Source organism: Empidonax traillii, unplaced genomic scaffold, assembly GCF_003031625.1.
Source record: "Empidonax traillii isolate 1590-97213 ecotype Southwest subspecies unplaced genomic scaffold, ASM303162v1 scaffold64:size1360303, whole genome shotgun sequence".
NCBI lineage: Eukaryota > Metazoa > Chordata > Aves > Passeriformes > Tyrannidae > Empidonax > Empidonax traillii.
In genome coordinates this window covers 1,311,265-1,323,294 of record NW_020955257.1, presented here as the reverse complement: position 1 = coordinate 1,323,294, position 12,030 = coordinate 1,311,265, and the positions used below count along the sequence as shown (strand labels likewise).

The window sequence follows — 12,030 nt, the reverse complement described above, 5'->3', positions numbered from 1 at the left end:
CAGTGCTGGCGAAGTAACTTGATTTCTTCATCTCCAGTGTTTTGATGTTATGCTTTTGGCTACTGACTACTCGCTAATGGTGATAGTTGTGCTTTAGGAGGACTTGAGGCCACTGAAGAAATTTTTTTGTTCCCTGACAGCTCTTGAGGGAAAAGTGGGGGCAGCGCTTTCAAATAGATTTCATCCATCACAATAGCAGCATTTACTACAGAAATGTTCTGCAGTTAGGAAGGAACTGAGGTGCCACTGTAGTGTTTGCTTATATATTTTTACATAAATTAATTCTGTTTATGCACCTACACAGTAGGGAGAGAGATTCTTAAGTGGACCATGTATAGCAAATGTAGTTGTGCCTGCTGAGCACAAGACTTCAAGAAGCTTCTGTGTTAATCAGGGGTGTTTTAGGAATTGCAGAACAGGCTTTTGTCCTAATAAGGGAAAATACAATGAAGGTGATATGCAAAGTTCCAGACTTGGTCCACAAGCACAACATTTGGGATGAATACATGTTTTTCTGGAGGGACAGGAAAGATGAGGATGGAGGGTTTCTCACTCTGTAAAAAGAGTAGCTGAAGTGTAATGAGCTCTTGGATAGACGACAGGCTGGTCCAGAAGGCTAAGGCTCAAAGGAGTGACTACTGAGGGTGACGGTGAATTACAGATCAGCTACTCATGATGAAGGTTGATTAAAATAGCAACTCAGTGACATCTATGGGTCACAAATCCTGATTCTTGGAAAGGGGCTAGTCTTCCTGACAGCTGGATGGGTAACATGGTGGGATGGAAACAACCCTGCAGACTTCAGGAAACCACCCTGGTAGATGCACTGAATGGGCCAGCCAGGGCCATGGATGTCCATTAACAAGGAAGAATTGTTTAGGAATGTGGTAACAGCAACTCTGGCTGTAGTCATGGTCATACAGTGGAGCTCAAGATTCTGAAGGGAGTGAGGATGGCAAGTCCTTGGACTTCAGAGAGCAAACTTCGGCTTATTTGGAGAACTGGTAAATAGGAGGCAGCTTTGAAAAGTGAAGGGAGCATAGGAAAGCAGGCAGATTTTTAATGGGAGCCTTTTTCCTATGCAAGAGTGACACATCCAAATAGGAAACCATCTTGATAAATTGGGATACCAACTACGCCAAGCAGGGAACACCTGATTGGACTTCCTTGCAAAACTGTCCTGGTGGAAGCAAGAAGAGGTTATGGTGAAGGAGTTACAGAAATCTTGTTAAAGCACTTAGGGATGGTGGAATATCATGTTGCTCTCAAAAAAGCTCTGTTAACAGTAAGAGGCTGAACAAGGAACATGTAGGCCTGTTGAATGTGGGCACAGGTAAGGCCGATGTACTCAGAGCTGCTTGTGCCTCAGTGACCTGACCCGTGTGCTTAGGGGCAAGATTCAAGCAAGCAAAAAGCTGCCAGCAATGGATGAAGATCAAGAGAAGGATTCTTATGAGAACTTGACCTGTACCAATTTGCCTGGGCTGGGCCGGGGTTCTGGGCTGCATCTGAGGGTGCTGAGAAGAGTTGACTGATGCCTCGAAAGTAGCTCGAGGTGTGTGTATCAGTGACAGGAAGGAGAGTGGGGTGAGGATAGTCCACATTTAACTAAAGCAAGGCCATTTCCAGAAAAGGCCAGGACAACTTGAAGAACCATGAGGAAATCAGCCCCTGCTAAAATCACTGAGTCCCCTTGGAACAGACGTGTATACGTCATGTCTAGAAAGGGTGCCATCATGCTGTACCAACTTCTTGCCTTCTTTGATAATATGTAGGCATTTGCAGGCGTGGGGATGGTAGTGGATGCCATGGCAACTTTAGTAAGGTGCTTGGCACTGGCTCCCATGCTATTTTTGAATGTGCTTAGGATTCTGTATTCTGGATGGGTGGACAGATAGGTTGGTAAAAAGGTTGTTGCGTGGCTGGGGTCAGGCAGTTGCAGTTTAATGGCTTGCACTTTGCCTGGAGGGCAGTACCAAGGGGAGGCCTGTTGTATTTTAACATCTTTTTCAAGGTCCTGGAGGAGATGACAGGATCCAGTGTTTGCACATGACTGCATACTGGGGGTGCTGTTGACAAGCTTCAGGGCTGGGCTGCTGTCCAAAAGGACCTGGGCAAGCTCAAGAACAGGCTAGTATGAGCTTTTTGAAGTTTAACAAGGACAAACATTCAGCCTCTGAAAGGGAGGATACCTTGCACAGATCCAGACTGGGAACTGCCTGTTTGGGTAGCAGCTCTGTTAGCAGGCAACAAGCTGACCATAACCAACAAAGGTAACAGCATATCAGTAGCTTGGAAAAAGCGATGATCTTATTTGGCACTCATTAGGGCCCTTCTAGACCATATACTGTATCCAGATGTGCCGTTCCCCTCTCAGAATCCTGCTGCCAAGCTGGGACAAGTTCAGTGGAGGGCCACCAAGGCTAGGGCTAGAGCATGTGTCCTGCAAGGAGAGGCTGAGTGAACTGAACTTGTCTGACCTGGAGCTGGGAGGGCTTGCCACCATCTGAGAGAACAGGCATGTTGAAAAGAGATATGCAAGGCATTGGGTATAAGGAGACCTGTTCCGCTGTGGTGACCCCAGCTCTGGCTTGACAGTGTGGAGCTGAAAGCACTGAGCCTATGCTGGCTGGGGCCAGAGGGAGCACAGATGCAGTACAGAGTCACAGAGTACCAACTCTGTGCCAGGTTGGAAGGGACCACAGTGTGTCATCTGGTCCAACCTCCCTGCTCGAGCAGGGTCATCCTTAGAGCACATGGCACAGGATTGCATCAAGACGGTTCTTGAATATCTCCAGTGAGGGGGACTGCACAAACTCTGAGCAATCTGTTTCAGTGTGCAGCCACTTGCACAATAAAGAAACTTCTGTGCATCAGTTTCTGCCTGTTGCCTCTTGTCCTAGTGGTTAGCACCACTGAGAAGAGCCTGGCTCCATCTCTTCACACCCAGCATTTAATGAGGCCCCCTCTCAGTCACCTCGAGACACCCAGCTCCCTCAGCCTATCGTTGTAAGAGATTCTCCATACCTTTGACCAGCTTTGTAGCTCTCTGTTGGACCTGCTCCAGGAGCTCCATGTTTCTCTTGTACTGAGGAGCCCAGAACTGGACATAACACTCCAGATGTGGCCTCATCAGAGCTGAGTAGAGGGACAGGATCACCTCCCTCCACCTGGCAATGCTCTTTAATGCATCTCAGGATTCTGTTGACCACCTTGGCCACAAGGGCACACTGCTGGCTCATGGACAGTTGCTTGTCCCTCAGGTCCTTCTCTGCAGAGCTGCTTTCAATCAGGTTGGCCCCCACCCTGTCCTGGTGCCTGGGCTTATTCCTCCTCAGGTGCAGGACCCTGCATTTGACGTTGCTGAATTTCAGAAGGTTCTTCTCTGCCCAACTCTCCAATCTATCGAAGTCCCTCTGAAGGGCTCACACACAACTCTCCGAGGTACCGGCCACTCCTCCCAGTATGTATCATCAGCGACGATGTGGGGGAGCTGTGCCCGGGCCGGGGCTGTGGGCCGAGGCGGGCAGCACACGGGGGACTTCCCGCCCTGTCCGGCGGGCGGAGCGATCCGCCCTCGGGCCGTGCGGCGGGAGCGGGCGGGAAGCGGCGCTGCCCCCGCGACTCGCCGGGCTCGGGCTGGGCTCGGGGCTCGGCGCCGCCGCTTGGAGGAAGAGGAAGTGGCCGCGGCCCCCGGCCGGGCTGAGCGCCGAGAGGAGCCGCCGCCCCCGGGCTGCGCCGCACAAACTTTGAGCCGGGCGGCGGGGCCGTGTGGCGGCGCGGCGCTGCCCCGGCACCTCCCTGTCGCGGAGCCGAGGGGGGAGCGGCCCCGGAGCGCGGCGGGCGGGCACGGGCGGCAGCGGGAGGAGGAGGAGGAAACGCTGTCAGCGGGGCCGGCCGTCTCCGCCCGCTGGGCATCCTTCAGCACCGCCGGGCTGCGCTTCGCCCGCCGCCTGCCCCAGGTACCGCCGCGCACCCCTCCGGCCCGGCGGGCAAACTCGGCGAGGGGCGGGAGGGGGTTGCTGCTGGGCAGGGTCGGCGCGGAGAGAGGAACACCGCTCCGGGGCTCCGGCTCGCCCCGGGGCTCTGGCTCCCGAAGTTCGGAGCGGGGCGCGGGCTGGCCCGGCGTGCCCGGGTCTGGAGGAGCTGCTGGAGACCGGCGCGGGGCACAGAGGGCACTGCCTGCTGCCCGCTCCCCGGCGGGTCGCGGTCTGTACAGCCGCTCCGAAGGGTCCGCCTGCCGCGGTCCTGCCGAGGGGCCGGAGCGGAGCCCGCCCGGGAAGGCGCCGACCTGTCAGCCCGTGTGTGCGGAGAGCCCTGGGCTCGGCCAGGAGGGACCGCAGGCGGCAGTGCTGGCGGTCTCTCCCAGCCAGCGCGGGTGTCCGTGTCCAGCCGTGGCGGTCGTGAGGCAGAGCCGGGAGCGGAGCTCTGAGGGGAGCCGGGTGTCCGCCCGCCCAGCCCGGCGCCCTCCTGCATGCCGGGCACCTGGAGGCGGCGGTGCCGCGGCGGTGCTGCCTGCCCTGTGGCTGCCTGGGGTTTGGGCTTTCACGGTCGTGATCTTCTGGTTTTTATGCCGTTTTAAGTTCTTAATACTGTTTCAGCACGTTTTTCTTGGAATGTAAAGAGAGGCAGGATGACCGTGGGTCAGCATTTGTACGTCTGAGTATGAAATACATCTCTAGTTTATCTGAATTCTTGTCAGACCAGCCTCTTCTAACAGCCTGTGGGTTTCTGGAAAAGGAGAATTTAGTTAGATGAACTTTTAGAGCTCCTCTGTGGTCCTTTCAGCTTAGTCTCATAATTAATAGGAGACATTTGTTCTCCATTACGCCTGAGCGTGCTTCCCTCCGGAGCGCTTCCAGCTCGGACCCAGGGAAAGAGCTGAACCAGAGGCTGCTGTGTGGCAGGATGGGGAGCGGTGCTGGAGCCCACTTGTGGTCTTCTTGGGGGTGGCTGTTGTGCTAAAGCGATTGCTGGTTGTGCTAAAGCGATTGCTGGATTTAAAATGATAAAAATATAATCATACCTGACAGAATGTTCTTTAATGTTTTCAGCCAAAGTTTGGAATCTGTGGTATGATTGTATACCGCTTCTGTTTTTATTCTCTTTAAAAACAAAATTGGGTTTGTTTATATATTTAGTAGGAGAATAACACTATCAAGACTTAGCTGATCTCCAGCTTACAAGGGGAAATCTTTTTGTACATCTACTTTTATGTTTTATTTTTAATGAATCCAGTCCATTTCGGCTTCTAGTACTGAATAACAACTTGCTGCCAATCACAGTGCTAGTGGTCACATTTAATTTCTGGTCATATTTAATTTCTGTTTTCTCTAAGGAAAAAGAAAGGTCTCAGAATGAAGGTTTATTTTAGGAATCTGACTTAGCCTCAAGTTAGTTACTTTAGACAAGGGGCTTTCCACCCCGTGAGTGCTGGCATTCCCTGTTCTGAGAATGAGAATGTAGCATGAAATGAGTATACAGCTGTGATTAAATACCTAAGGGAGTTCTGAGCTGTGGTACTGGGAAATGCAAATACCATATTGGGTATAATGAAGTGGCCTCAGACTCTGTGGTGTAAAAGCTGGAGTCATAGACTTGTGAAGAAGAAAAATCAGAATTGGTGAAATCTGTATTTAAAGTAAGTAAAAAATATTAGCATAACTAGTGTTCTATCCCCAGCTTTATGTGAGATCTCCCAGCTTCACACCTGGCACCAGTGATCCACTGTATCTTTTTCCCTCAGTCAGTTGGCTGGGGTTTTGCTCCATGGCAAACTGGCAAAAGGCAGTAAGCATAGGACTGTCGGGTTTGTCTAGTTTTGTGTTTTACCGTGGTTTTACTCACTGTCCTGAAGCAGCTGTGCATACATTGCTATATGCATCTGTTTTTCATACCTGTTTTCTGTGTGTTCAGAGTGGTTTGGGGTTAACCTTAAAGGAAAGTTGGATTCATATCTAACATTCTTATGCATGCTTTTGTCAGGTTCATTCAGTCTTTATTTTCTAGACAAAAAATGTTAGCTGCTGTGATTTTCCCTTATGTTTTTGAGAGTAGTTCTTTGGTCCTTAGCATTTCTGTAGTCTCCTGTCTTCGTGTGGAAGCAACTTGCTTGAACATTTGCATGTAGTTTTTTTGGTATAAATTTTACCTGTGCCTTGTTCAGTGACGTCAACACTTTGTTATCTTGACCAGAAATACCTTGTGTGAAAGTATTTTCTGGAAATATGAGGTACTATTTGAATCTTTTGCTGTACTGAAAGACAGCATCATGGTATCACCAAGTATGAGATATTGTGGATGAGCTTTACAGGGGGATGTGGGTAGGGTAGGAAGCAAGGGTCTCCCACCAACCTACTGTTCCTCGGATTGCTCCCCAACAGTAGCACAACTTGACTTCCTCATCCACCAGTTCTCCCTGATCCTGTTTGCTCTTCTTCCTCCCACCCTCTTCCTCATGTGCACACACACAAGACCCAGCTTTGTTCCCCTAGAGAGGGTTAAGTGTGGCTGATGGCAGCCCCTAGTTACGGGCAGGAAGCCCACAGAGGTTGCCTGATGGACCTGCAGGCCCAGGGACAGCACAGAGGAAAGTAAGTGTGTATTATACAGGGCAGCAGAGTTGAACCCACGTCAGTGTTTCGAACACTGCAGTAAGGACAATAGCACCTAATAAGAGTTTGTTGAAACCACGTTATCACAGTGGCGTGTTATTTGACATGCTGCATGCTAGGGCTGTGCTTTCTTAGTGACTTGTGTATACAAGACTTGTCGGGGTAGTCTGTTCTAACTTTACTGAATACATATTGTATTTATCAGGTATTATTTTGTTTTCTTCCTAAAGCTTAGAAACTCTGGAGGCTAGACTAGCAATTGTCTTAACTGGCCAAATTATGTTTTCCTCCATTTTTTTTTTTTTTGTGTAGTCAGTACATTTTCTTGTCTCCTAGGGAGATAGCACCAAACCAAATGCAATAGTTTGGTTTTTAATTGTAGAAATGCATTTCGTTATGAAAGGGCGTCCAGAGTTCTTGGTATGAGTCCAGGTTAGTCCTGATTTGTGCCCTGCTTCTGTAGAGTTGTGCTATCTTTGGCTTCTCCAACTTCTGGCACATTTCATTTCATGCTGGTGTTTCTTGATCCGAGACTATAGTTTCCTCTGCTGAACTTTGTTCCTGTCCCTTGAAAGCTCGCTGCTTGTTCTACCTTTCCTTCTTTATTAAGTAATTCATCTTACTGTGTCTGGAAACCTTCTTATGAATTCTCTTGTCACTTCCTTGGGTTCCAAGTTCTGCAGACACTTATATTATAGTTTAAACATGTTCCAGACCTTCCCTGTGCTCATGTCTTCCTGTTCGTTCCTGTTCATCTCACTAATGAATTCTTTAGTTTTTGGGATTTGCTTTTTGAAATTGAAAACCTTAATTGCAGATTTACTTGGGTTGCTCTGCAGTTTAATTTAAATCAAATCAATCATAAAGGATAAATCTGGGATTATTCTTTCACCAACCTTTCTGTAAGCTGAGATTTAGTTATCAGCCTCAAGTCTAAAATCCTGGCAACACTGATCAAATTTGTAAGCATATGGTGGAAAAAATTGGTCAGCTGTAACATCCAACAATAGATGGGACTATTGGTAATTATGGGATTTATGGTAATTATTCCTTGTATTTTCAAAATAAGTATTTAAGAATCTTTTGAATTGTTTGGTAAACTTTAGTTACTTAAACTAAAAAAATCCCTCCTCACAAATAAAAATTATTGCAGTATTTATTAAGTATATGCTTACATACTTTCCTCTTTGGTAATACCTACATGGTCTTCTTTTTTTTCAAACTTATCTCTTGGTAAGGAATTTCCCTCCTAAACAGTGTAATGTCAGAAAAAAACTGTGCAATGGTAAGCCAGGGCAGGAAAAATGGGGATATGTCAGGAGTAGGGCTGTGTTCTAGGAACTGACAAAGGATCATCCTGGTGTACTATTTTGCTTTCTTTGTTTGCTTGTACACCCCCTTTGTCATGTCTGATGTTCTTAATTCTTTGCTTCAGTTATGCTGGTTTTTTGCCTTGTTATTCCTCCTCTGCTTCATTGCTTCAGCTATTCTAGGAAAGGAACTCGACCATAATTTGCAAGCTCTCTCAGGGTTTGTTTAGAGCTGAGTGGGGGACTAAACACTCTGTTTTTTTGTAGAGTGGGAAGGATGCAAGAATTAAGTGACCACATGCCAGCAAGTGAACTGAGCATGAAGTGCTTATTATGTTGAAAATGGAAAGGTCAGGATTGCAGGAGTGAGGGTTTAAGAAAATAAGCATGTCTCGTTACTACACAACAAATGTGAAGTCCTGTAATTATTTGTAAATGCCTTCTAGCATCCCTGTGAGGTACCTAAGTATTACCCATGGAAGGAGGAACGAGGATGAAAGGTCTTAAACAGAATCAAGAGAGAAAACCTATTAATACATTGCAGTTATCTTGTTTCCCAGCTGCTGCACTCATCAGTAAGAATACTACATCCCATAATTTTGTGAAAGGAACTTTAGCAGTAACTTATGTATTTTAAAAAATAAATTAATTCGTGATAAAGCTTACAGAATGCACTCACTAGTCCTGGACAATAAAAGCTTTAAAAATACTAATGCAAGAAAACTTGTTTTCACTAATTGTGCTTAAAACCAAGCTGACTAGCATGAATTGTCCATATATCACGTTGTAAATACTAAAATTACCTTGGTTCTGTTTCAGATGGTAGTGTATTACATTTACATGTTTGTTAGAATATTCTATCTAATGCTATATACTTAGCAGTTGACTCTTATAAGTATTTAAAAGAATTGCATTAGAATTCTTTTCAAATCATCCCCCTAGGTAGTCATTGACACAATGCATTGATACAGTTGAAATAAACTATTTAGCCAAAATGTACTTAATTGATAAAAGTGCCTTAAATTACTTACTCTGGTAATCTAGTCAAGCTTCCATTAACCATGTGGTTCTGTTACATTTCAGTGTAATTTTCATTATTATTCCTTGAAGATAAATTGTTAGGGAGTTTCTTGAAAGGATGGATCAATAAATCAGAAAATTAGTTTCATTTGTTCCCCAAAACCTCCAAACAGAAAATCAGATCGAAGGCAAGGGTGTTTTTTTTCTTCTTCCTTTTCTTTGTGCTCTTTTCCTGCTGAAAAGCAATCCTGGGGCCTGAATCACTACTAACAAGAAAATAAGTTGTTAGCTACATGGTGTTATTTTATCCTTGTTGTTCTTTGCTAATTCTGAACTTGTTGTATTTCATCTATTTTGGACACATGCTAGCAATGTGAGAAAGCAAACCCAAGCTGCAGAGGGTATTTTAGAAAGCTTAGGTTCAGAGATCATTAGTTAAGAACTCTGTGCATCTCTATAGAAGCTGTAAAAATTCCTGTGTTGTATTCAAGATACACTCATTGTCGTGGATCACAAAGGTGATTAAAAATGGAAATACTGATGATTTTTTTTTTTCTCTCTGAGTACGATTTGTTGTAAATTTTTGGCTTTTTTCATGGCAAAGGATGATACCAGTTTCAATAAAACCTGTTTTGGGAAGGAGTATTGAGAGGGAGGTCGTGTGCCATGCTAGGGTGGGTTTCTATCCTGTTCTTCCAGATGCTCTGCAGAGCTCCTCTACTCCTGAAATTCAGGAGGGAGGATGGTGATGAGGAGGAGGAGGTGGCAGCAACAGGCTTTTTCTGTGGCTTGCAAGTCGGGCATTTGCTTGGGTTGTACGAATTCTGGGTTACATTTTTGAACTCAGTTTGCAGAAGCAAGCTGCTCCTTCCCTAACCAGTGAAGGCCTTTGCTGTCATTCACAAGGGGAACTTAAGAATTAATTGACTAGGCTTTGCTGTTGTTTGCTGCTATTTTTGATGCTTTTCAGAATTAAAGTGAGATACAGACTAAAAAACCCCAATCTGCTGTTAGATTTGGGTTTCATTTCTAGTTTTATCATCACATGGCTGAACACGTGAAAAATTTGAGATTAACAAGATCATAAAGCATGTGGAAGATTAATTTGCGATCTGAGTTTATTGACAGAATTAGTTTTTCTGGCACGTGTAGTTGTAAGAACCCATAGCTAAATCTTGATTTTAGTGGTTAATATTCGTTAGATGTTACTTTTTGAAGGTATTTCTTTTAAGTAAGGAATTGTGACTTGATAATTAATTTTTGCATTCATGAGAAAGAAAACGTGGGTCTTAGAACCTACTGCAGAGCAGAAAGAATTTGAAAATTTGGCAGTGTTTTTGAAGAATTGTTTTTCTTTTTACTAAAAAGTGGATATTAGTGATAATATTTTGTTCTAATATGAGTAAAAAAAAAAAGTGGAATTCACATGCAAGTATAGAAAGCCAGGATAAATATGTGTTGTACAGTAACCTTAAACATGCCTTATAGCAAAATAATATACCTGCTGAATAAGTAGATTGAAATGGGTTTAGGTTACTTTGAATACATCAGTGATGAATGTTTCTTACAGCACTCTTCGATAACTGAATGTAGAAAATTAATAAGGTGAATAATGTCCTGTTGGCGACTGAATTTGTAACTGAAGAGCAAGGAGATATTGTCAGACAATGGTGGGAAAACTCTGAACAGCACTAACTTTGCTGCAAATGAAAGGAAGAGTGTAATAACTAATGTTAAAAGTCTTTGGAAGGTTATAAAGCAAGCTGTCTCAGTAGGAAGTTTGTGGGATAACTTTGAGCAGAATTTGGTGATTCAGTAATGAGTTGTCATACACACATCACCAGTATATTTGAGGAAACAAAAAAGTATTCATATGTCTCTGGAATTACTTTAATACTTAGACTCCTGTATTCAAGTAGGAACTTTATTTTTTAAGATTTATTTTCTACTGCTGTAGCACTTGCCATCCTAATTACTGTGGAAAAGGTTGTGATGTTGTGAAGCTTAATTTTTTCTCTTGATCCCTCATTTTTTTTAAGCGAAAACATCCTTTTCCATCATCCTATTCCGTGTGTGTGCTCTAAGTAACATGTGTCTATACTTAATGAAATACGAGGAAGCATTTTTCTTCAAAGATATTGACTGAAGTTTTAGCCAAGCAGCACAAAGATAAAAATCAGTCTCCTAGTAAGCAATCACTAGGGAATTAGCACAAAAAAAAGGGCGTTTTCAGTCCATTCCCAGTTGGGCAGGTATCTCCGTGCTGAATGGCTTGTGGGTTGTCAGTGTTTGCAGAGGTCATTGCTCCCATGGGCAGTGAGGGTGGACCAGTTTTTCTCCAAAGGGCTGGGGAAATGCTTGCTGGAGAGGCACAAGGGTATCTGTGGCTGCCTCTGGAAGCACAGGCTTGTATTTTCTAGCACTATCACCCCAATTTAGGAAAGAATGCAAATCTCTCCACAGTGCTCTCCACAATGTGAAATACTGAGTCCCTGAGGCCTCCTTCTGCTGCCATCACTCTCTGAAAAGTCCTGTGGATTTCAGGCTATTTGTATGACCAAAGGTTGCAGGCACTGTGGCCTAATGACCTCTGAAATGGAATTTTTTTGCCTTACGAAATGCTGTCCCGTGTACTTAAGATGTATAAGAGTTACTGGCTTATTGCTGAAACAGGAAATTTGATGCACTTTCGAATACTTACTGCTATCTTAATTCCTCACTGGAACAAGTACACTGGATATATTCTGTTACAGTTCGTGGAAAAATGGCTATTATCTTGTTAGGCTCATTAATATGCAATAGATGTTTATGTATTAAAATAAATAACATTTTAAATTGAAGCTAATAATATGGCACAGGCAAACAAAAGAACCTCCTGTATATACAAAGATAGTAGTACTTGTCATTACTAAAAAAAAAAAAAAAAAAAAAAAAAAAAAAAAAAAAAAAAAAAAAAAAAAAAAAAAAAAAAAAAAAAAAAAAAAAAAAAAAAAAAAAAAAAAAAAAAAAAAAAAAAAAAAAAAAAAAAAAAAAAAAAAAAAAAAAAAAAAAAAAAAAAAAAAAAAAAAAAAAAAAAAAAAAAAAAA

The 12,030-nt window shown here is 44.0% G+C and overlaps 1 protein-coding gene across 3 annotated transcripts in view; it reads left to right on the top strand.

Moving 5' to 3' along the window:
• The first annotated feature begins 3,742 nt into the window (after window positions 1–3,742).
• The window catches only part of RFTN1 (raftlin, lipid raft linker 1), a 98,269-nt gene continuing 89,981 nt past the window's right edge, over window positions 3,743–12,030 (top strand). The window contains exon 1 of one of the 3 annotated variants that reach the window (XM_027880044.1): window positions 3,743–3,962. The gene's annotated coding sequence lies outside the window, so the exon portion shown is untranslated. Of the gene's footprint in view, window positions 3,963–4,859; window positions 4,943–12,030 lie in introns of those variants that run through there. The other 2 variants (XM_027880042.1, XM_027880043.1) reach the window with 2 other exon arrangements.